General features: G+C 39.4%; 2 long non-coding RNA genes across 4 annotated transcripts; one reads left to right on the plus strand and one right to left on the minus strand.

Moving 5' to 3' along the window:
* Nucleotides 1–261: 261 nt before the first annotated feature.
* LOC127470187 (uncharacterized) lies at nucleotides 262–14,057 on the minus strand. The gene is made up of 4 exons (XR_007904196.1): nucleotides 13,807–14,057; nucleotides 2,173–2,469; nucleotides 711–1,002; nucleotides 262–373 (listed from the first exon to the last, which is right to left on the minus strand). It is a non-coding gene; the product is annotated as an uncharacterized LOC127470187 (long non-coding RNA).
* Nucleotides 14,058–14,117: 60 nt separating this feature from the next.
* LOC127470188 (uncharacterized) lies at nucleotides 14,118–22,549 on the plus strand. 3 transcript variants are annotated; one of them, XR_007904199.1, is made up of 3 exons: nucleotides 14,118–14,328; nucleotides 17,336–17,483; nucleotides 22,210–22,549. It is a non-coding gene; the product is annotated as an uncharacterized LOC127470188 (long non-coding RNA). The 3 variants fall into 3 exon arrangements; XR_007904197.1 differs by lacking the exon at nucleotides 22,210–22,549 and adding an exon at nucleotides 22,034–22,194; XR_007904198.1 differs by lacking the exon at nucleotides 22,210–22,549 and adding an exon at nucleotides 18,962–19,191.
* Nucleotides 22,550–23,657: the final 1,108 nt, after the last annotated feature.

The following is a 23,657-nucleotide window of genomic DNA, read 5'->3' on the forward strand; positions in this document are numbered from 1 at the left end:
AAGAAATTCTTGTACGAGCATATTCAAGCAATGAAAATAAGATTTGGTTGTTGACTGATTCTTCCCCTTTCTTAACAAGCTCCTATCAACTACAGTAAGCCTATCTCAAAGACACTGTGAATCAGACATGTCAGTACTTTTCTGGAAAGGTGAAGTGAAGGACATGTATTGTTTAAAATGAAAAAAGTTGTATAAACAGCAGTAAAGAGTCGAACTGAAGAAAGGAAAATACAGTGTAAAATTAGGAACAATTTTTTTTTTTTTTTTTAATGAAGTCCATGACAGTGTATGAGTAATTTAGTTCTGTGGCATGAAGCAGTGGATTCTGGTCTGGGCAGTGCCATCTGTCCCATATCAAGTGTCACAGCTGGGACTGGAAAAAAAAAAAAATCTATATTTTTAATGAATGTACTCACATGCTCTGAATACTGTAAGTTGAAAGAAGGCTGGTTACATGAACATTCATCTTTTTTTACTCTTTAGTAAATATTCACAAACTCTTAAGTAAGGAGAAAAAAAGGTATAAAAAGTAACAGTTGATCAAATCATAGGATAGCAATGGCATTAATTGTACTCACTAGAGACATTCTTATCCCAGTTCCCTGGGGATTTTCCATGCCCGCAGCCCCCTTTTTTGAGGATTTCCGTTATGTTTTCTTTGTCTCAGGAGTGCTTTTCTACACTGCTTATGTGCATGACTGCTTTACTACCTTTGTTTATGTGCTTCTCATTCATGTCCTTCTTTTCTGGCCACTTACCAGCCAGGGAACAGCTTCCCATGTCCCATTTATCTTCTTAATGAGTCTCTTTGAGGACTTCTAGGGTCTCCATAGGAATGACTCACAATCCCCCTGTGGAAGTAGCTGTTGTCTTAAGTGCTTCCTTGACACAGGTGTTTGATCTTGTCTTTCTCTGATCTCTTTGAAGTTCTTTATTAATTCCAGAAGGGAAAGAATATCACCTGAAATCCAGGTTTCTTCGTCAGTTCAGCCTAGATGTTCCCTTGTTTTCAAGAAAGAGCGTGGAATCTCTTAATGTGCACTGTCAAAACCAGCTAACTGCTAACAAACACTTGTTCACAAGAACCCTTCCATAACTTAAATATGATTATTTGCTTTAAACCTACAGCAGATTCTGAAAAAATCACTGTGTAAAATCATTGCAGAAGCTAACTGCACTGGAGAAAGCTGGTTTAGTCTAGGGATATCGACATCAAAATGTGTGTCTTTTGGAAAGGGATTAGCGCGCTTTTAATCTCCTTTAATATTCATAGAATCATAGAATGGTTTGATTTGGAAAGGACTTTGAAAGATCTTCTAGTACACCCCACTGCCATATAAGGTGACATCACGTTAGGATGTTTCTATAAGAAGTAAAGTTCTCCAACAGTAATTAATTTGGTTGGTTTTTTTTGTTTGTTTGGTTTTTTGTTTGTTTGTTTTGTTTGTTTGTTTGTTTGTTTTTTGTTGTTTTTTTTTTTTTTTTAAATCAGTGCAGGTATGACCTAAGACTGCCAGAAACTCTTCCCTTCTGCCAAGGCGCCTGCGGGGAAGCCCGGCGGCGGCAGTGACGATGCTCCCACCTCCAGCACCGCGGACAGCGCCGGGCGGAGGGGACCCGACCCCCGCCCGCGGAGGGGACCCGCATCCGACGAGCCTGCGGGGCGGGCAGGGGGGCCTGGCAGCTTGCCCTGCAGCCGGGCAATGCCGGCCTTACGGCCGTAGCTAAATTATCTCTAAAGTGCGTATGATGTGTGCATGCGACGGCCATTAGTTTAATGGGATGCTAACCAGACTCCAGCCTTACCGGAACCGTGCTTATGCAAGGAGCGTGATTGATGATGATGGGAAATGGACTCACACTTGGACATACTGAACAGAAGAGCTGAATTATTTGCCCCTCTCTGAATGTAGTGTCAAAAGGGCTTTGAAACAGCAGAAGACTAGCATAACATAGCAAAGTACATTATATATATGCTGAGGTCCACTCAGTGTTACATTGGATAAATTTTATCTATGTCATAACCTGAGTATTTCACTTAGATGAGTCAGAGAGTGTGCGTGCTTCATAAAACTTATGCTCTAGGGTAGATGGTATGAATTACAGGAATGAAAAAGTATAAACAAAGCATTATTTGCATCTTATGTTGTTTGAAGGGTTGAGTCTACATACCAAATGACAACAGTTGTGATGACAAGTAGCACAATTCAACAGAGTCAACAAAATGATGTGCAAGCAAATCAGATAGTCTTTCTGAAGCTTCCAGTGCTGCCTTGTTGCTTAGTAGGTGGGAAGAAGACTGATATTTACTCAAAAAGCTTTACTTTTATTACTTATGTCCTTCTGGCTGTGGAGCACATCAATGAGAAAATCTCATGATTTTCCTGCTTGCTAGATTTTGGCTCTTGATGAAAGATCTGAACTCATTGCTGTCACATAGCACATACAGAGTAGTTTGAGCCCTTTCATCTGAAAAAAAATATTATTCAGACAAAACTTCAAACAAAAAGGCAATTCTTCAAAATTCATGCAGGCAAGGTAGCTCAGTGGCAAACAAAAAAGTGCTTTCTTTCAGTGGAAAAAACTGAATATGTGGTAGTTCTGATTAAGAATAAATGGTCTTGAGTATGTGGGTTTAAAGTAGCATTTGAGATTATTGTTGAAGAGTTCACACGTACTTTAAATGGGCTTTTTATACATTCAGTTGTAGATGCTTCTCCCATCTTGAAGTAAGAAATGCCATTCAAAAAGCAGACATACTTTTAAACAAGTGCAGCCTGTCAAGTGCTGTTCATAAAAAGGAATCATCATATGACCTGCTTTTCTGTTCAATGTGTTAGCTAAAATGTTTGTGGCACAACAATAAAAGAGATGGCTCCTTGCCATATGCCTCTCTCTCATACCTGGAGCCATCAGCTGCTTAACTCCCCTCCCTTTCTCCCTCACTGCAGCCCTCAAATACAAAATACTTGATAAATGTACATTAATTATAATGTATATTAATTATAATGGTTTTCACATTCTCATATTAAATTGAATGTACATATGAAGTTCTCAAAAATGGGTGGGTAAGATATCCTGTTTGTAGGCTCTTAGATAGAAGAGAGATAATTCACAGTAGTATTTTTAGAGCTGCATGTGTTTAAAGAATAAGGTTCTTTTCCCTTGAGCTTCATATAGTCTTAGGATGAACTGACACAGATATTCGTAAACACAGAACTAACATAGTACTTCAACAAGCTGTGATTTAAGCACAAACTGAAAAATAATCAGTTTCCTCTGTTTCTGAGGGACAGAGAAGGTATGAGGAGCAGTGACATCACATGCACCCTATCCAAACTCCTGTTGCAGCTGTGGAGATAGAGTAAGCTGTGAAGCAGTCATGCCATCTCCATAGTAACAGAAAGGCAAGGATGACGATTCAGTATTGAACATGCACTATATTCCCATTGCTATGCAACCTCTTGCCTCAGGAATTTTATATGCAGTCTCCAAATAGAACCTTGCTTTTGCCCTAAACCATCTGAAAATACAGAGATTGCAGAGCAATCCTGTACTACTGGACAAGTTTGAATAAACAAAGGAAAATTTTATGTCAGAATGGTAAGCCATCACAAATGTAAAAGCCATAAATATATTTGCTGAAGAGACTGTGGAATAAATTTTACACTTACTGAATAAAGAGTTTAGTGACATTACATGCTTTTAGACTCCCTCTGTTTCCTCCCCACTCAGGAAGCTCAGCTGCAAATCTTTCAGTTGCTCAATGAAAGGAGATGGATTAGATGGTATGTTACCCACAACCACTCTGTGAATCACCTGGGCAGATCTGTTGTTTTTCTTCATCAAAGAGGAAAGCAAAAATGAGTTCAAATTAAATTACTTAAACATATCAGAGGGGAAAAGGTATTTTCTATACAATATCTAAAAAGCCTCCAGTGTTTTGGAACCTGGTTATTGGTGGGTACATCTGTGTGGTTCTTTCCCAGCAGACTAGAGCCTGCTATATCCACATACCAGATTTCTCCACTTTCCATCAAGCCAACTGGTACCCAGGTAACTATATTAGTGTGATGTACTATGGTGCACCTCTTATCAATGCTTAATAGCACAGACTTACTGTCCTACTGACCACAACTTCTGGGATTCAGGCAACGTGAGCTCAGTGTCACCACTGACTGTGCTGATATACCACAAAAACTTTCACATATTGTGCTCCTTGGTTAGTGCAGTAAATTTGTATACAGACAGCACATGGCACAAAACGCATTCCTGAGATTTAAATTTGCTCACACAAAGGGCAGAACATAACGCAAAAACCTGCAGCTGGAACCATGACCTTTCTCTTTGCTTATACTTCTGAATATAATGCTTATATTTAGAAAATATGGAAGTGTGGGTAGTTCTTCTCCACATTTCTTTCCAAATTTTGTCCTTCTATTGGTACCTTTCTCATTTCTTTCCCCAGCAAATGGATCTCTTGTCTATCCCTGGTACTGTAAGATTTTCATTATTTTATTACTTTTATTGCTTCTTTCTCTGGGATTTTCTAGTGTATCTATATTAAGAAGGTTGATGTGGTCAACAGGCAGAAGGATTGGAATCCCAAGGCAGGAAAATGTAATCTGATTTGCATAGTATTTTTCTGTAATGGTGAATCTTCCACTGAAGCATCAAAAAGAGGATTTGTACATGGTCAAGGATTTAACTCACGGTTCCTGGATGGGATGGTGCCAAATATATCAGAAATCCACCCTAAAAGACTTTATTGCTAGTGTGCACAGGAAATTAAGTATATATAGCTGCCTATACTCTTTCCTGCTAATGACAAGATTCTGAATATTTTCCTGGCTTTAAAGGGAATGTTTTAATTATATTTCTTTTCAAATCTCTGTATATTTTTTTACTGAATATAGCATTAAGGCAAGAAACCACATGTCTTAAGCAAGTGAAAGAATAAAGAAAATGTTTCTGAGATGCTGTTTTTGATATTAACATTTACTGACAAGTTTGTTACACTCCCCAGCAGTGCTGACCTTATTATGCCAGACTCATCTTCAAGCAGCCTCCATGAAGCACTGGGAAAAGAGATTAGGCTCTTTTTATAAAATACAAAATGTACACCGATCACAGTGCTCACTGAAGCAAACACATCTTATGATGACTTTAAAGCAATAGTAAACAATAATAATAATGGGGTTGCTTTTTCTTTTAAGGGAAAAACTACTACTATTCAAAGCATTGTGATGGACTCTAACCAGGACAGATAGGCAGTAATTTTGCCTGAGAATTCCACAAGTAAGGCATTTGAAAATCAATCTCTAAACCAGATGTTATTAACATTGTTATGTATGTTTATGTGCCAAGGTATTGGGAGCAGGGAAGCTGCAGGGGTGGCTTCTGTGAGAACACATTAGAAGCGTCCCCCATGTCAGGCAGAACCAGTTCCAGCTGGCTCCAAAACAGAGCCACTGGCCAAAGCTGAGTCCTTTAAGCTTTGTTGGTAGTCTCTCTGTGATAACATGTTTGAGAAAGGTTGAATAGTGCTGCACAGCAGCTGTGAGAGACGAGTGAGAAAATGTGAGAGAAGCAGTCCTGGAGACACCAAGGTCAGTGAAAAAGGAGGGGGAGGAGGTGCCCTAGGCACCAGAACACAGATTCTCTTGCAGTCCATGGAAAAGACCATGGTGATGCATGTTGTCTTCCTGCAGCCCATGGAGGACCCTACACCAGAGAAGGGGGATATGCCCATGGAGACCCCTCAGTGGAGCACGCTCCTGACAGGAGCTGTGGCCTATGGAGAGGACCCATGCAGGAGAAGGCTTTCTGGCAGGACCTGTGGAGGACCCACACTGGAGAAGTTTGTTCCCAAAGGACTGTACTCTCTGAGAAGGACCCTTATTGGAGAAGTTTGTGAAGGACTGTATCCTGTGGGAAGCACCACATGCTGGAGCACTGGAGAAGCATGAGGAGAAAGGAGCAGCAGAGACAAAGTTATCAGTTGTAAACTGACTCCAACATGCATGCCCCATCCCTCTGCTCTAGTCAGGGCAGAGAAGGTAGAAGAATCAGGAGTGAAGCAAAGCCTGGGAAGAAGGGATGGTGTAGGAAAAGGTATTTTTAATTTTGTTTCAATTTCTCACTTTCCTACTGTTATTAATTGACAGTAAATAAAAATAATTTCCCTGAAGTCATGTCTGTTTCACCTATGACGGTAGTTGGGAAATGATGTCCCTGTCCATATCTCAACCTATGAGCTTTTTTCTTGTTTCTTCTACCCCTGTCCTGATGAGGAAAGGGAGTGATGGAGTGACTGGTTGAGCATCTGATGACAATCCAAGGTCAACGCATCACAGTGGGCTTCAATTTAAACAAACACCTTTCACACTTGTCTCCATAAAAAGTTCCTTTTACATCTGTTTATCGGGAAACATTTTTAATGAGCTTTAGAAAGGTGCCAGGTATTCATAGGTTACAAAGTCTTTCTATTCTTTAGGATACCTTTGGTCTAGTTCTTACCATTTGAAGGTCTTTTCATGCCCCATTGGAAAGGGGTCCATATTCTTGGGCTGTGTACCACAAATTTTAGTCCTGTCTGAGAAACTCATAAGAGATGGCAGGGGAGTTGGAAATAGATAATCTTTAAGGTACCTTCAAACCCAGGCTATTCTATGATTCTATGATATATTCAGCTGTTGCCCTCTGTCCCTACTTCTGGAACAGGTTCACAGAAAAGCTAACCAAAGGCAAATACAAACCTGTTCACTGGAAGGTAAAGCGCTGGCTTCAGACTCAAACGTGTCATTCAAACTGCATCAGTGGTGCAAAGAGAGGATGGTTTTATCTTAAAAGGCAGAGGAAAGACACCCATTCTCTTCCTCCTTAATCTGTCTGTATTATGTAATAATACAGTCTTGCTTAAGGGAGTTACTAGAAATTCAGGATAATTTGGTAAATTCGTGTGTGCTCCCAGGAGGCAACAATAAAAGGGGCAGTGATTGAAAGTTTTACTTACAGAACAGTAAAAGTATTAGCTGTTTCTTTATAAACCAAGTAAACACCTACTTGCAGATAGATTAGGATGATATGAAATAGTAGGTGATACAGAACTATCTGAGTTTTACCACATGTAGGAACAGGACTGTCAGAAAAACTCACAGTCTTATCCTATGACCTGCCAGTGTATGAAGAACAGGTAGAAACTGAGCAGTTCTGGACAGTCTTGGTACAGTCTTTTTTGTTAGAAGCAGTATACCTGTGACTGTCTAATTCGGTCCCTTAGTGAAGATCTCTGTGGGATTCCTCATTGGCATTGTCTCAGCCATTTCAAACTGACTTCTGTTTTTCACATTTTTCTGCTGGATCTACATCTCTAATGTAGTTCCATGATACATTGCATGGATCTGAATCCCTCAGAACTTGGGAAGATCCAGCTGATACATACCACCACAGAATTAGTGGCAACAGCTGTTACTAACTCATCAAACCAGTTTCAACTCAGTGCTGACTTCCCACACAATATCAGATCAAGTTTAAAACCTTTGTCTCTTGTTTTCAAAGTATAAAAGACTTGGGTTCAAAGAGTCTAAAAATTAATTTAACTTTCTAGGTTGAACACAATGACTGAAGATAAAGAAACAAGCAAATGACACAAGTTAATCACCTATGCTTAGTGCAGCACCAGAAGAACTTGTATTATGACAGAGGGAAAAAGGATAGAACATAGGTGCCCTTGCTGATAATGTCAGTGAAGGGGATACAAACAATTACCTTCTGTCTCCAAAGTGGATCATTTATTTTTGAGAAGTGAACCATGCTTGTAAGAAGTTTCATCAGTCATGTCTTACCCTATATTTCAATTGTAGAGGATTTCATTTTCCAAAGCTGACAGCCTGATACATATTTCAGTGCCTCATATCCACTGAACTGCTGCTTGATGGCAGTAGCCCCACAAAGCTCCCATATTCCAGTTTGATTCAGATCCCAGTGTATGTTACTGACATGGAATGAGATCTTTAGAATATTAACTTCTGCTCTGTGAACTAATTTCATTTGCAATGAGTCATAGAATGAATCACAGAACCATTTAGGTTGGAAAAGACCCTTAAGATCATCGAGTCCAACTATTAACCCACCACTGCCAAGTCCACCATTAAACCACCTCCACTCATTAAACCACAGTGCCCCATCTCTGTGTCTTTTAATTATCACCAGGAATGGTGAATCAACCACTTCCTCAGGCAGCCTGTTTCGATGCTTGACAACCCTTTCAGTGAAGAAATGCTTCCTAATATCCGACCTAAACTTCCCCAGACACAATTTGAGGTCATTTCCTATTGCTTATTACTTCACGGAAAAGACCAACCCCCACTTCACTGCAGCCTCCTTTCAGGTAGATGTAGAGAACGATAAGGTCCCCCCCGAACCTCCTTTTTTCCAGACTAAGCAACCTCAGTTCCCTCAGCTACTCCTGCCACTTTCCAGCTGTCAGTCTCAGCATTGGAGTGTATTCATACTGTTTACACACTAAAGAAAAAGAAAAGAAAACCTGATTTTCCAGAGACTTCGATCACTTGCTGTTAAGAAATGTTGTTGTTATCAAATCTAGAAATTGTGCATTTCTGCGAATCAGTCAAAGTGCACTTTGGTGCTACTGTAACTAGAAATTTTAAATAAGATAAATGAGAGATAAAATGTTCTAAGTGACCATAAAACACAACTGTAAAACAAACATGTGACAACAGTATGAATTTAATAAAGGTGTGTGTATACAAAGAAGGCAAGTATTTACTGTAAAGTTAAGAAGCAAAGTGATGGGGTAAAAAAAAATCCTCCTTTCTTCAAGGAAATATTAAGTTTACTTAAGCTTCTATTTTCCCAGTCCCTTTACTATCAAAGGAATTGTGCTGTATGTTTTCCTCTGATGCCAAATACTTCTGTGAAGTCCTAGTGAGTATTGTCAGGAAATAAATTTCCTCTCCTATTACATTAGAAAAATACAAAAGCTGAAGAAATGTACCTTTTCACAAGGCAAGTAGAAGGGTACACCTCAGACTGAAGTCTGTTTGAAAGAAACTATTCCTCAGTTTATATATAATTTGTCATGACTAATCTGGATTCCCGGGATTTTTAAATGAAATGATGGTGATGGCATGCTAGGAATATTTTACTGAACTTCAAAGAAATCAGACAAAGAGAGAAAAGAGAGTGAGGAAAGTTGAACACTGATCAGACTTTCTCCCTGACAGCAATAGCATTTTAGATCAAAGATGTTATTTATGTGCAGAAACTGTAGTCCATCTCAGTAATCAAAACCATTTCTAACACCACAGTGAAAACAAAGCCCACAGAATTGCCTACTGGCTTTTCAAAGGTTTCCATAAGATTTCATCATCCTTCTTCATTGACAGAAAACAGGAGCCCTTCAAATGTTTTCTTTTAATCTTTTCATTATCCTACAAAATGTCTGTGTTCTGATCTGGAGACATGTTGACCCAAAGAATCTGCTTACTTATACTTCTGAGCTGGTTTTGTCTACAGCCAGTTTGTTTCAGCAGCACTTTTATTTCTAATGTTAAGCATATCAGTTCTGGTTATTATCTTCAGTTTTATTTATTGCAGAATTATATGTCCCAGATATTTTGAATTTAGACTAAATTGTATTTTAAAAAATGTGCTGAGCATTTCTTTTAAATTCTAATGTGGTGGCCATCCTTGATATAACGTTGCTCTGAATTGAATGCTGAGTACTTCTCTTACATTCATAGTTAATAGGGTACAAGTAGAGTAGCGCTTGTAAGACTACAGATATATCTATAAAGTTCCATCTGCTTGTAATCTAAAAAGTCTTAATGGAAGACAGAAGCAGTAGCTGACAGTGAAGTAAGCAAAGATCACAAGCACTAAATCATCTTCCATTTTACAGGCTGCCTGGCTTTCCTTGAGCTTGTCATGGGGGCCGTTTTTCAGCAGACTGTATTTTCATGCACTACACTGCACCAAGGAGCATCAGAACTGATCAAGTAATAATAATAATTCACTTTGATTTGTTCACTGGAAACAAGCACTTTTGCTCCTTTGCTACTGAAGAAAAAGAATAAATTCATGAATACAGGCAGATTGTGAGAGCTGTTCAAAGCAACCTTGACCTTCTAGTCTATCTCTTTGGTTTGGCTCTGAGGTTATTATGGGCTACTTATGCCTTGCTAAAGACATTTCTACAAGTCTCCAACTGTTCTATGATCCATTCAGCCCATCAAACAAAGCCATCAGGCTTGTTGGGTGTGATGACTTGATATATCTGTGCTGGCTGCTCTCAGTAAAATTCTTGTGCTTGCAAATGTCCTTCAGGAAAGTCTGTCTCCTAATTTTCTTGTGGACAGATATTAAGTGAACAAGCCACCCTTTTTCTTTCCTTGCCCTTTGAAGATGGGTGCTACATTTACCTTTTTTTCAGTCAGTGGGGATTTCACCTAATTTCCATGACCTTACAATGATGACTTAGAGTGGCCTTACAATAGCAAATGGCAGGTCTTGTACTGCCCATGAACACATCTCATCTAGTTCTATGGGTTTGTTTTGCACCCACTTTTCTTAATTGATCTCTAATTTGGTTCAAAAAGTCAGAGATGGCTGCATAGCATGAAAGTATCTTCATACTTGATCTTAGCATGGAAGAATTTACACCATTTTCACTGCACTTGGGAGTTGTAAAAGCATCTGTGGATCCAAACCAGCTTAATGAGTGATTGAAAGGGGGGCAAATTGGGCTATAATAGTATTGCTCCACCATTTTTAGATTAAATCAGAGTACATTTAGCATGGCAGGAATTTCCTCTTATATAAATTTCAGTTTGGGGTTTTTTTTGAATTTGAATCTTACTTCTGACAGATGTATTTAGACAAAACAACTATGCCTGAGTTATTTGGTGTCATGCGTTAAATCTGAAAACAAGTGTCTTTCAATACACAAGATAACAGGGGCTTTTGAATGTTCATTCTTTCTAAGGCATTTATTGTCTTAGCTCACATCCCAATGCAATGAATAAAAATAGAGAATTTCATTAATTCCAGCATAAACCTGTATGTCATGCTTCAGGGGGCAACATTCTAGCAATACATTGTGTTTGTCAGATTGAACTTGTTGATGTAGGATGGTATGAATATAAATCCACACGGGACAGGACATTCTGGTTTGCATGCATGAGTTATCACTTATTTCTATTTTGTCAGGAAATTCAATCTTAACTAAATAATTTCCATAGAGAGATTTTGTGGAGTTTTTTTTTTGTTTTACATTGGAGATTATTGGATAATACATTATATTATTGGATTCAAGCACAGCATTGCCACCTGGTCAAGGGACGTGATTGTCCCACTCTGCACCATACTGGTGCGGCCCCAACTCAAGTGCTGTGTGCAGTTTGGGGCACCACAGTATGAGAAGGATATAAAGCTGTTAGAGTGTGCCCAGAGACGGGCGACCAAGATGGTGAAAGTCCTCAAGGGCAAGATGTATGAGCAATGGCTGAAGTTACTTAGTTCAACTTGAAGAAGGGAAGGCTGAGGGTTGACCTCATCACAGTCTGCAACTTCCTAAAGGAGGGTAGCGAAGCGGGAGGTGCTGATCTCTCTCTGGTGACCAGCAGTAGGATACAAGGAAATGGAACAAAGCTGTTTCCAAGGAAGTTCAGATTGCATACTAGGAAAAGGTTCTACACTAAGAGAGTGGTCGATTACTGGAACAGGGTACCCAGGGAAGTGGTTATGGCACCAAGCCTGCCAGAGTTCAAGGGCTGTCTGGATGATGTTCTTAGTCATATGATTTAATTTGACGTAGTCCTTCAAGGAGCGGGGAATTGGACTTGATGATCCTCATAGGCCCATTCCAACCTGAAATATTCTATGGTTCTGTGTCTAACCATGTCAAAATAAGAAGTAAAATCTTCTAGGAAGACAAATTTCCGTAGGATATGCTTGTATCCAGTTACTGAGATCTAGAGAAATTTTACTAGCAGTGCCTCTGAGTGCACACAGTAGGAGCTACGGAAAAGCTGAGAGTTGGTCCCATAAGGTGCTGAGTTCCTTCAAATCTTTTGAGTGTTTCTGAGAGTTGGGTGTTACGGAGACCCTGCTGTGACTGAGCCTGCAGAAGTCACATTGTGACCCCACTGGGTTTGAGAGCTTACTGGTGTGCACCAGGAGAGAGACCAAAGGTATGCTACATTGGATAGGCATTATGGTCTTTCTGTTTAAATAATCACTGTTCTCTTCCCTCTTTACTCTCTTGCTCTTCCTTCACGTGACAGCCATGACTCTGACTACATTTGTGAAGAGCAAATTGGCCCTTCCAGAGCCTCTGTCCCCACCATCTGACCAACAAAAGCAAGAATAGTGCAGCCTCATACAGATCTTGTCTCAGAGGCAAACTTTAGCTTGAAATAAAAAGCTGTGTATAACTTTTGCTCATCTGAAAGTGCATCATCAGCAAGTGGGTAGCACAGCAGGTGTTTGAACCTGTTCTATTTCTTCTTACTTCCTGTTTCTTGCTCATGGCTTGCAGTCTGAATGGTGGGGAAAAGGGTGAATTCAGGATTGAATCTCCCTTTCCCCTACATCTTAGAAGTGAAATCCTGAAAAAAAATCTCTTCTCAATTACACAGATAATATAATTTTCTGACTCAGGATAATTATTCCAGCCAGACCAAACTGTTCAGATGATTTCAGAATGAGAACTGGAATCTCTCTGGCTTTATGGTTCCTTAGAGAAAAGCAATTTGAAGGACAATTTATAAACGCCTCCAAATGAGGGCAAGTGCTGACATCCAGAGGCAGGATAATGTAACACTTTCATGACAACATGAACACTGAATGCACATCAAAAGGAGCTTTAGAAATAGCTTCTAAAGAATCTGTTTACATATTTACAGCTTTAATATAGGTAAATATAAAACAGCTTTGAACAGGAGGTTAGACTACAGACTACACGAGGTCCCTTCCAGCCTGAATTGTTCTGTGATTCTGCGACTGAATTCACACAAAAATATGACGTGTTAAGAAGAGCATGGGACTAGGGACTACTTGGAGAAAGTTTCATTTAATTGATTAGCTCAGCACCACTCTGGGTCAGAGGTAAAGGAAGACACAGTTACTTGCATCATCATATCATTTTGTCTCATTCTGTAACACGAGGGAAGAATAATCTACAAAATTATCCATTAGCCTGAAATTCAATCAGTCTAGAAGGTTGTAAAATATGAGAAAATATTGGACCAAATATTAGTCCATTAATATATTTAATTAAAATGAATACATCTGTCCACAAAAAAAGGCTAAAAATATAGTATCTAATGATCATTTGTTGCTTTTATAAATTAAAGCTACTGTGGGCTATTGTTCTGCAGAAATATTTCTAAAATATTGAGCAGTCCTTGCTTTATAGAAAAAGCAAGGGAATACTGATCTAAGAAACAGATTTTCCTTCCTGTTATCATAAAGGTCCTGAATGATGATTGCCATGGACATCCCCAGAAGTAAATCTGTCATTATGCTACAGTGCTGGCATTTTCTAACTTCCAAGTGCCTTATTTTATAATATTAGTAATATTTTGTTCTGACAGAAATGTTATCTTGCTAGGATGAGTGTAAATATTGGAGCTATTAAATTCACTTCAAAGACTTTAAGGGATTTCCTCTTCCATGCTTTGTTTCACCAGAATGTTCATCTTAAGAGCACTTGACTTGTATGTTTCTGATCTCAGTGCATTGTCTGCATAAATCCAGCCCCTATAGATGCTCAGTCTTTACCTGCTCTGCCAAGGAAAGGCATTTCTTCAATAACCTCTGCTGACACTGGCCTGTGTGGATGGTGTCAGCTCTCACGGCTGACAAGCTAGCAAGACCTGTGGATCTGATGGCAGAGGTTCTCCAGGGATCTCATATGTCTCTAGGTGGGATAAAGCAGATTGATGTCTACAATGGCATGCTGCTGGAGGAAATAAGCTGTTTGTAGAGCCATATCTTCTGCTCATGGTACTTCCTGTGGCTGATACTTCTTGTGGCTGAGCGGGAGCTAGCCATGACATCATAGCTGTGATGTGTTTGGAGAAGAGGCAGCCTCTCTGCGTGGCTGAGCACGTTATTGTACAGTCCCAGCCACTACAGTAATGTCTGGTGTGACTTCAAGGACTCTCCTCTGAAACTGGGACAGAGTTCTGTGTTGCTGCTCCAGCCCTTTCCATCTGCCTTTTTGTTCTCCATCACAGCTGTGGCCTGTCCTCATATGTGAAATAACAAATTCAATTTTGTCTTACTTGCTGTGAAGCCTTGGTAAGCTATCACTGCTGACCCTTATTCAATATTCCCAAGTCTGCCTGTGGCTTCTCCTGGTTCCCTTGTCACCTCATCATTCTCTTCAGAAATAATTACAGAAGGGAAAAACATATCAGTTGTTCTGGACAAGATTTAATTTCTGTTTTGATGCATTGTACGTGTAATGCATTTCTAATCCAACCTTATCTCTCCTTCTCACTCTGAACATCTTCCAAATTGTTGATGTGAACATTTTATTTCAGGTTTGTCACCAAATTCTGGAAAAGGTTGGAATGCCTGTTACCGTGGTGTGTGCCTAACACAGAATCATAGAATCATTTAGGTTAGAGAAGACCTTTAGGATTATTGTGTTCAACCATTAGCTTAACACTGCCAGGTCCACCACTAAACCGTGTCCCTGAGTGCCACACCTACATGTCTTTTAAATACCTTCAGAGATGGTATTTAATGATTCCATCATTCCCTGGGCAGCAACACAGGGTGCCTCTCAACATCGTGAGGGAATAAGCTTATAGAGGTGGGACAGGCAACAACTCGGTGCTTTGCTGCCCCTCAGTCTGGAATGACAGTTCTGGCTACAGCCGAATTAAATTTTTACTGCCACAAGATGGCAGACGGGAACAAGACAAGACTACAGGGAGGGATTTACAGGTTAATAGGTTTTCCTCACCTTTGAGGTAAATAATAGTTATGAGCAGTGATTCATTTACTTTGTGGGCCACAATGGGATCTCCATAGCAAACAAGGAAATTTCTGCATTGAAGGGGAGCAGGTGACAATAGGAAGACAGTTGACACTAAAAGAACAGCATAATAACACCTCAGAGACTAATGATGTCAAAGGTCAAAGTAGCATTCTGTTTAGCAAGGAGCTAAACAGCATCAGCCTGGCAGCTCTCCAGGGCACAGGCCCATGGAATTACAAGTGAAAATCAAATAGAGCAGCTTTTAAGCCACTGCCCACCATTTGAAGTGGCCTCGTTAGAGGACCCATGACTTTGTGTTTCCCCCTGCCCTAGTCATCAGCAGTGCACAGAAGTGGGGCGTGTGGGTGCAAGGGGTCATGTTTGCTTGCAGACTCTCAGCTCCCTGCAGACCATCACTGCTTTCCTGGAAGGACAGCTAGCAGAAACAAGGAGCCACAACCTGAGGAGCAAGAGCAGGATGACACTATAATCCAGCAAGGAGGTAACACCATAACAAGCTACTGCTGAAGCCAAAGAAGAATTTTGCTTGAACTTTGTGCTGACCTTTAATCACTGACGCAGTGAAATATCCACCCAGAGGCTGTAATTCCCCCTTACTCACATAAGCCCCTTCCTCATAGAGCATACATGGTAAAATGGAGCTGAAGGAATGTATAGCCCATTGCTCTATCTTTACATTGTTTCCTAAATGGGAAATACCAAACTTTCACCATTCCAAATGTCCCAACCATATTTGGGACAGCAGGGATGGGTTGAGGCCAGGCCATGGGCTCACAGGTGGGTCCTGTGGGGTGGCAGGACAGGGCTGTGGTGCCTTGGGCTCTGTAGCTCAGCCCCAGTTGAATAGCAAGTGCCACGGGCCAGGTTGGGCCATTGCCTGGCATCCCAGTGGGATGAGAGCCGCCTCAGCTGCTCGACTCCAAGCTGGCCCTGAGTCCTGAAGCCAGTCCTCCTGCCCTTGCCAGGGTAACAAAACCTGATGGTCCTGTTGCTAATTTAGTCCTATTATTTCCTGACTGGGATGGGTGCCTGGCTTTCAGGTAGCATTTCAAGCTTTTGATTTTACCTAGTAAGCCCTAAATAGTTAAGTGATGACTGTTTGAGAGATGACCAGTGTTGCCACGTGTTGTCTAGCTGGGTAAATGGATCCCACCTTCACATGTGAAGCCTGGCACTTGTTTTGCAGGCTGTGAACAAAACCCAACACTTTTAAGATTCCAGATAGCTAACAAATGGACTCTTAAATAACTACCAATGTAAAAGACCCCATTTTCCAAACAGACAGAGTGGAAGATAGGGCAGTCTTTTATGTCCCAGCAGAGTGATCAAAGGTCCAGGATGTCTAATTTGGCTGATCTGCTTTCTTAAAATTATTTCTTAAATAATTAAATATTCATTAGACCTCTGGGCTCTGTAGTGCTTCCCTATTCCTGTTCTACCTCTTCACTGCACTGGTTCTCTTGGCTTGGTCTCTCAGCTGAAATGTGAACATGTATAAGGAGTCCACGCAGAGATGATCTTCAGGAAGCTGGATACTTTCCAAAGGAACATTTAATTTTTATGGAAATAATGAAAGACTGACCACCTTTCTGTAAACGAGTTAAAAACATCTTATCTGGCATTCAGTGGTAGAATTCTCACCTGCCATGCTGGAGGCCTGGGTTCGATTCCCAGCCAATGCAACAGCTGCATCTTTTTCCCAAGGAGGTGGTGGATTCACCATCCCTGAAGGTTTTTCAGATGAGACTGGATGTAGCACTTAGTGCCATGGTCTAATAACCACAGCAGTGTTGGATGAAGGGTTGGACTTGATGATTTTGAAGGTCTTTTCCAACCCAGTTGATTCTATGATTCAATTTTATGATTCTACTATTCTATGATTCTCAATATCTGTAAATTAAGGAGGTTTTGACAAAATGGCCTTCAGATCAATAGTTGGAGAGTACTGGCAGGATCACCTGTTCTGTCTGTTAGGTTGCCTTGCAACCCTCTTAATATTCGGATTGAAACAGCTGTAATTTCTGGGTTCTCAAAACAAGCTTTACTGTCTCATCTTCCCATTCTGTAGTGAAAGAGCAAGAGTAAGGAGAGATAGATGCTTTTGTGGAAAAGGAGAATGAAATTGCTACTGGACAGCTAGGAAATAAAAGAGTTTGTTAAAGATAGATATTACCTTGCTCAGTAACAGGGAGTGTTGCTTGCCTGCATCTATAGATGTACATGATGAGCTCACTTTTCTGACTGTTCTCTTTCATGTTTCCTATTTCCCTGAATATTTAATGTGGGATTTCTCCACAGGAGAAATGACTCAGTCCATGCAAACCACCAACTCTCCCACTTACCCTCCTGTGAAGGAAAATTTATTTTAGTTGAATTGGGTGATTACAGTCAAGGAGGAGAAACATTTGCCTTTTTGAGCAGAGAAGTCAAAGAACCCTCAGAGATGGTGAGTTCTTAAATGAGATTAATGGCATCTCCTGGATGATCCCCTTGCATCCCCAAAGAAAGAACAAACTCTAGGCCACATTGCATGTGCTCTGACTTCAAGCCCACATATCACCTCACAAAGTATGTCTCAAAACACACTCTCTGGTAGTTTAGAGGTAATATGAATTGATACAGACATTGCAGGAAACCAAAACAGATTAGACATCAGCCTGCAGTGGCTTGGCCAAAACCCATGACTATATGGCCTTTCTTCTTTGAGGTCTGAATGCAAGTACTTCAAGCATGATGGAATTAATAGTCATCTATACATATATTTTCATGCAAATATAGGTACATGCATATGTATCTCACATGTATCACACACCTCTCTACATATGCACACATATGATGAGAACCACATGAAATAACATCTGGTCCAGTATACATGTGTTCTGCATACTATATATATATATTGTACCTATATGTTATAGATGCATCTTTATATGAGAATCACATTAACATATGTACCTTTAGGTACAAATATATGTATATATACACACACTTTATACATATTGCATACTCTTATGTATACATACATATATGTGTAGTAAGTATGGATTAGATACTTTGAAGTATACAGGTGCATATAGTATTTATGTGATTCCTGAAATTTAAGCCTTTTATGATCATGTGCTACTCAGTAGCCATAATTCAGCTCTTTGTTGCCTAGAGACTGATGTCAAGAATGCAAGCACACTTCTCAGTCTCTTTCGGGCTGTCTATGAGAGAGACACACACTGAGGCAGAGATCCTGATTTCTGATTTCTGAGTCCCCACATAACTTTCATACCATTTACTGAATATTAAAGTGTGAGTAGTAGTAATCATCCCAAGCACTGTGCTGTAAACAGGATTTTTGATATAATTGGTATAGACTCCTGCTGATAGTAGTTACACTTTGCTGAAATTTAAACAAACATGATATGCAATGAGCAATTTTTCTGTGAAAAGTTGTGCAATTTCATCAATTGTAAAAAGGCCAGGCAATGCCCTTTCAGGTCATCACGTCCACCTTACTTAGTGCTAAAACCTATCCTCCTGATGACTTTTTAAATACCAGAACTATAGCTAAAATGATCCAACAGAAGAGATGATTGAGAATCAATTTCATGGCTTTTCAACAGCAATCTGTTCTGGCTCTTTGGATTTCCTGCCAAGAAAAGAAAATGGAATGTATTCCTCCTGGGCATGCAGGAAAAAGAATATTCTATGTCGTTTTCCAAGAGAAAAATTATTATTGGACTTCTATGTATTTTACTTCTCTCATTGTAGTAGGTTTTGAATCTAAAGTTTAATTTCAATCATATTTAATGAGTTATTCCAGTCCCAAAACTTGTATGAAAAATGATGGCAGGGAAATGAGAGAGATAAAATTAGTGTCTGATGAGAAAAAGGTTTAAGTCTGAACTCAACTGATATTTCTTTTGTGGTTTGTAGGTTAGTTATTCAGCATGTTCATGTGGCAAGTCAGTCACCATGGACATCGCTGGAATCATCTGGGATTTAGGAGGAAGAGGGGAATTATGAGAGTATAGATGTGGGGAAAACACATAAATTTCAGTTTTTAGATAAAAAAACCCCTGATATCCAGGAAGACAGGCTTTAGTAACTACAAATATTCAAGGAACACTTTTCCCATCTGTGACTAACTCAAAGATTTGTTTCATCACTTACCAGACCCTTCACTGCCCTTTGCAGTGTAAGCTGGACAAAGATCCAGCTTTAGCCTCAGGAAGCACTCAGGGATGTTGTTTAGCCAAACATGAGACAGGTTGTCATACTACTTACTATACTTGGCCAGTGTAAATGACAGTAACTTTTGTGCTATTTTCACATTCTTTTGCAGGTTCAATTTGCTAGTCTGAAGTCATACAGCCATGCTTTTAGAAACACACATGACTTTGGTGCCTTTTCACAGTATTTAGTGTAAACTACCTTAACTGATGTTCCATAATCAATTACACTTAGATACTGAAGTTAATGATTTACAGTGGAAGTATCCTTGCAGGTTTTTTTTTTCTCACACTATCTATCATAATCCAGTTTTTGCTAATAAAAAAGGCCAGGTCCCATATAGGTAAAATTTTGGGGGGTTAAAAAGTTTCTGGCTGACAAGCACTAGATTGTGTAGTAAGGATTGTCAGCAGAAACTCTATATAATATTAGTAAAGGACTATGATGTTAGAAACTGTTCACAGTCAGTGGAGGTCTTGCTAGTTGTCTGCAAAGAGGTTGTTGCAGTGGTGCTACAACTGTCCCAGTTCTTGTTTAGAGTAAGATAAAGACCTCTAAGTATTTATCAGGACAATCACTTCCATTAAAAACTACAGTATGTACTTAGGAACATAAGAAAGACAATTCTTCATAATTAATCTGATTTATGTGACATCAGCTTATTCCCATTCAAGTGTTTAGCATCACAGTCTTCTTCTATACTAGTAGATGCTGCAGGCCAAATTTTATCCTTTGGTTGTGAGGGCAGGCAGCATTGTATATTCCATATTTCTTCATCTAAATGTTCTCCCCTGATAAGAGGATCACCTGGTCTATATAACTTACTGGGGAAAGTTTATACTTCAAACTATTCTCTGAAACATGCTCAAACATTCTATTTTGGTAATGTTGCTAGGTGGGATGCAACAAAAGCATGGGAAGTGGGAAGCCAAAAGCATGGTGGGTACATGTTAATGGTTAATGAATACAAACAGTCGCATTTGGATGTTTCAGTGAGGCTTTGACATTACTAAGTTTAGTAGTAAACACGTAGAAGCTGTTTTTCAACTACTTTCAGCCTGAAACGTAGAGCAATAAAGTCTGTAGTCCATTACCTACCATCTTTCTAGAGCACACTTAAACATCTTTGTTGCATGACAGGTCACATGATGAGCACGTGTGTAGCTGCCAGATCACAGGATAAAGAGGACATTTCTGACATACCAAGTGCTTGAACTTCTGTTTATGTGCTTGTAGGCTTAGGCCAGCTATGTGCAACAGGATTGCAAAATAGAATTATGTCTTAATAATGGCACAAGGTTGAAATACAGTCGATCATCTCATAGACTGGCATTAGTTGGATATATTAAATTGTGTGACAAGTACCACAGTGCCCTTAAATGTGGGCCTTAAGTGCTTCCATAAATGTCTGTAAAGTTTACAGACTGAAGAGAAGGATTTCTGCCACCATTTTGTTTTTGCAGTTTGGACGTCGTACATAAGGGAGAGTGCCTACTGCTGCAAGATCCTGACATAAAAAACAAAAACCTTTTATGTATTTCAGTAATTACAAATAAGCAGGTAATGAAACAAGATAGGCAGACTTTTACATTTTATTTCTTTAGGAGAAAAATAATAAGTCATGAACACCATTTGCTAAGTTTCATGCAAATAAGGAAAGATAAGTTTATTTAAAGACTGTAAAATGTTTGATGTGACCCTGGAGTCAAAGCAAAATCCCATCTACAAGAAATGAGGTAGCTTTGCTCTGAGGGGAAACAACTGTTATAAAAAAGGTAGTTCAAGGAGTCTGCTCAGTTCACAGTATTAATTGAAGAAGTTAGGAGCACAGGGAGATAAAAATAAAACATTTTCTCAGCTGCTGTCGCAGATGTGAACCTTCATGCAGCAAGAACACTTTAATTGGTAACAAACAAATACAAAGGTGACAGCAAGTGCTTGGAGCCTTGTTTAATTGAGCAAAAGGAGGAAGGCACCTCTGGTACATTTGCAGGGTACTGCAAGGTCAAATCTAGTTTCTCTAAGTGTAGCATATTTGCTGCTAGCAGGTATTTTTAAAGCATGAGGGATTCAGAAGGATAAAGTTCAAAATATTAATGTCATTCCTAGTACTTGTTTCAGTTTAGCCCAATATGAAACTCATTAATAAGATGTGCAGTATTTTTTTAGTAACCAGCCTTGCAGGAACTGAGAGATGAAACCACATCCTGTATAAAAGTACTTAACATCTTACCACTCAAAGGCTATCTGTAATTACATACTTCAGAACATTTCTATTGTAAATGTGTAATTAATTTGCATACTAAAAATATTCCAAGTCCTAAAAATATCTTAAAAATTAATTACTGATAGACTGTTTCAAAAATATGGGATTCAGGAAGCAGACAAAACTGGATCAGAAAGGTATTGTCATGAGATATTTTAGTGAGATATATGTTGAATAATGAAACAGCTGGGGAAAAAAAACAGGTGCCTGTTATAGTGAGATGGTGCATTCAACAAGTGTGGGTAGTGCCTTCCAACACGCTTGCAACAAGCATGGGTAGTGCCTTCCCAAATCTTCATTTGCGAAGCTTAGCCATGATGATGATGATGATTGCACTTTATATTTCTGTAGGGAAGAGGCAAACAACAGATATCATGAGGAAAGAGTTTATCAGGACTTTTCTACTGAAAACTGACTGATAAGAATATACAAATATTTCTAGCTCTAAATATTTCTAACTCTAAGTATTTTCTTTGAATGGTAGTTGGAGTCTCTGGTTTTTTTTGCAGGACATTCTTTCCGTACCTAAGAGTCCCACCAATGGCAGCTTCGTATTAAACCAGAGACAGATTATTCTCTCTGATGAATAATATTATTGCCCCCCTGCCCAAGAATTACCTCTCATTTTGTAGTTTTCTCCAGCTGAGACACAGAGGTAGTATGTTATTTCTCTTGTTTCCAAAAGAGTATTCTGCTGGCTTTACTTGGCTGATGTCTGTATGGATGAACACATGAGAAGGAAAGACCAGGAAGCTAAGCTCAGAGGACTTCTGGACCTAAAACCACTGGAACAGAGGGTTTCTTGTACTGTTCTGTGTTTCTACACATTAACTCCAGACAGTGCTTCTGGTCGCACCTACAAAATATTTCAGCTCTCTGCTGGGTAGAGTGAAATGAAGGTGTGCTGAAATATGAAAGGAGTGAAAGTCACTAAAAAGATTTGTGGGACAAAACTCATGTACTGCTGACCCCATTTTAGCTGTAATCTTTTCACTCTTTCTCAGGAATGGTGCAATTATGGTTTGCAAAATTTTAGGCTAAGTATTTAAGGTATTTTAGTATTTTTCTTCAAATGATTCCCATTATTAGCTAATGACATTATTGCCTGTATTGCTTCGATGTTGAGACCTTTATACAAATAGAATTTATGAATAAAGTAATTTCTGCTGAGGTCAGGGGCAAGAAATATATTTACCTTAGAATTTAAGAGTAAAGTTTTGTCTGATTGACTTGAACTTCTGAAGAAAGCAAGTAGAGTTTAACATGTACTTAGGAGATAACAAACCTTAATGTTCTGCAGAGTGCCATGCTGTTATGCCTCAGTGCAGCCTCATCAGCACTGTCTGGGACTCCTTCCATAAACCTTAGCTTGGAGCTCAGTGGTTAATTTTTATCCAGATCTGCTGGGTAATGTTACTGAGGTCTGTTCAGTAGGAAGCAGAATGCCAGCTCATCTTCTTCTGGGATAGCCAGATGCTGAACATCCCCTCTGAATTGAAAACTGCAGCATGAAGCATCTGCTCCCTGAAGGAGCAGATACAGAGTATCCTGTCAGAATTGAGAATCTAAAATTGAGGAGAATCTTAAAGTTTAGCAAAACCCCCATTGTATACTCCTTTTTCAGATCGGGGCAGTAACCCATTACATGGACAAACTTGTTGCAGAGTAACCTTAAAAACCCTAAGTTGGTAATTAAAAACAAAAGAAGCATAGGCATGTAATATCATTGATCAGATCATAATGATTACTATGTGTTACTTGACTGACTTCAGGAAGAGACTACTGAAGACAGTCTGTTTCTAAGGAGCTAGAAGACTGTTTCTAAGGAGCATGCAAAAAATCTCAGTGGAAGTAGATAAACTACCTTTGTAATAGCCCTCAGTGTTGTTAACCTTCAAGGGGGCACATGGCATCTCCTCGTCTCTTCAAATCAAATCAACTAGTGCCATTTAATTCATCTACAAAGTGGATCAGAGCAGCAAAAAACAGAAAAATCAAGTTGTTGCATTGAGAAGTTGCTTGTTTTCTTCTCAGTGAGCAAAATCTAGTTTCATGTCTTTCCCTTAAACATGTGTGAAGAATTATTGCAAATGACTAGATTTTTTTCTGTTGAAATGGCTATAGTACTACTGC

This window comes from Manacus candei, unplaced genomic scaffold (genome assembly GCF_025592945.1).
Source record: "Manacus candei isolate 608988 ecotype Guabito, Panama unplaced genomic scaffold, ASM2559294v1 h1tg000019l, whole genome shotgun sequence".
Classification (NCBI taxonomy): domain Eukaryota; kingdom Metazoa; phylum Chordata; class Aves; order Passeriformes; family Pipridae; genus Manacus; species Manacus candei.